Raw genomic sequence first — 2,559 nt, forward strand, 5'->3', positions numbered from 1 at the left:
ATACACTACAAATAAGTCATGGAGGCTGTTCCCGTGCAAGAACCCAATCAGGCTCCTAAACATCGGTATACAGGGTGTTTCACCTAAGAACTTACACAATCTTTAGATATAGGCGTTTTGGGCTAAAAGAGTGCTTCTTTATGCATAGCACTTTCAGTGGTGAAATACTTCAGAACACAACCAAGAGGCGCTAACTAGCAGGCTAGCTAACTAATAGTGAATAGTTCACTTTTAACTATTACTGTTAGGCTCCTAAATAATTGAAAGGCGCGTAGCCCACCATAAGTGATATCCATATCAGTTTTTAGTATTTCGAAAACGCAGTTACCGTCAGTGCTGTGGCCCAACAAATATTCTTGTTTTCGACAACTTATGTCCACTGGAGAGGTTGCTTTTCCTGCAAGCTTCTCGAAAGCGCATGTATTCCCGCGTAATGTAGCCGAAATTTGTTGGGCCACTGCACCGACGGTAACCGTGTTTTTGAAACTCTTTGACAAGATGTCACAGTTAATCTCTAGTTAATCCCCTAGCACCTGTGATGTCACGCTACCAAGTGCGAGGAAGTTAACCACGACATATGAGAGCCAGTCAATGCCTTAGGCTAGAAGGCTCCTTTGAGCAGCAGCGCTTCGTTCTAGAGCTGTATCTGAATATTGTCTCTCTACACTCTGAACGCACTTGTCTTATGAAGAACTGATAGACAGCCACATCACTTACATTGGATCAACAAAAAACTGCTATTGCCAATTTCGTGACTGCACGTTTACACAGGTATTCCTTGAGGCAGCAACCCATCTGGCTGACTTCCACAGCTTAGCAGTACGTAATACACTGACTTTCAGCTTCAGTAACTGCATTAGCAATACCTAATAATATTCACCTAAGACCCTTCATTCAATGCTGTCGACCTGATTGACATGATGTCACAGTTAATTCATGGTTAATCCCCTAGCACCAGCAAGCCTCCTGCGATGTCAAGCTGCAAGCTAGCCAACACCATAGGCTGGAGGGCTCCTTTACAGCAGCACCGCTTCGTTCTAGACCTGTATTTAAATATTCTCTTTTCATTCTGATCACACCTGTCTTATGAAGTGATAGATAGCCACATCTATTACATGAAAAACAAAAAACTTCCGTTGCAAGATTTTGTGACGATTGCATATTTGCACTAAAATTCCTTCAGGCAGCAGCCCATCTGGCTGTCTTATGTCTTTGCACACCTTAACAGTACATCATACACTTTTTCTCACCTTGAATGATCACATTAGCAATACCTGAATAAGGCATGACTCTACACATTCAAGCTCATTTGGCATCACAGCTATAATATCAGAACTCAAGGGAGGCACACTTAAAAACTACTCTGCCAGCGTATGTACGTCACATTTGTTAGGTTGATCTCAAAAAGAACGCACATATTTATGGCCATTCAAGGCACCGACAGGAGGCAAAAACACTGAAACCGAACACAGAATGTGCGGGAGAAGACCACCATCAGCATGAATAAAAACACAACTCGCACTGTGGTCTACCAAATGACCAATAAGCCCCATGCACAGTCACTCTTTTCTGCACACTCAGACTGCAGTCTGGGAAGTATTTATGTATTGAACAAAAGGTTAGAAGTGAAATCTTTAACACTGCCCATATTTCACATTTGAGTGATGTTGACGTGCTCTTGACTTTGACACAGCTCAATGCACCTCCCTTTGTGGGAAAACAGAAGACACACCACGGGGCACTGTGCGCACAAAAAAAGATTACCACAAGTGAGGCTCTGAAGGTATGGGGAAAAGGCTACACAAGGCACTACTGTTGCACCAGCACCAGTGACGAGATTGGCAGGCTGGTAGACAGCAACTGCCGAATATCGTGCATTGTATCAACGCTGCTGTGTGCTGGCTGTTTGGCAGGCATGTGTGATCTAGCACACCAGTTAACGTCTTGCATGCTTGTTGAGAGCAGCATTTGTACTTGAAATGTCTGACCATTGCCGACATCTTACTAAAAAAGCCCTTAGTTTTCGGGCAAAACGTTATTGTACCCGATTACTGCATCCCGAACATATTTCTTACAAATGAAGTTAAATGCAATTTCTCCCTTAAAATGAGCCTTGAGGACAATGTTTGTTTTCTGGTTCCCAAAGCTGGAGATGTCGAGAGAAAAATCTGTGGCTATCTAGCAGTCTTCAGTCAACTGGGGATCTAAACTTTCTTTAATCGTCATTTTCATGACGCTGATGAATTTGAGAACAAATTCGGAAAAGGAGCTTTAGAAGCGAGAGGCAAGAACATGGCTAACGACAAGACGTCTTATCAGAGTCACTGTATTAAGTGGCACCAACGTGGGTTAATGACGCCCTGGTAAGAGAACCTTGTGGGTTTTATATGGTTCCTTTGATGTTGAATGTTTTGCATTGTATGCATAAAGACAAGCCAGCCTTGCTCACATGCAGAAAACACAAAACATGAAAACGAAGTGCCTTGCTATAACATGCTGAACTGACTACTTTGATGAAAGACTTGTCTGGGGCAGCCTAAATGATTGTATTTATATCGC

This window comes from Amblyomma americanum, chromosome 10 (genome assembly GCF_052857255.1).
Source record: "Amblyomma americanum isolate KBUSLIRL-KWMA chromosome 10, ASM5285725v1, whole genome shotgun sequence".
Classification (NCBI taxonomy): domain Eukaryota; kingdom Metazoa; phylum Arthropoda; class Arachnida; order Ixodida; family Ixodidae; genus Amblyomma; species Amblyomma americanum.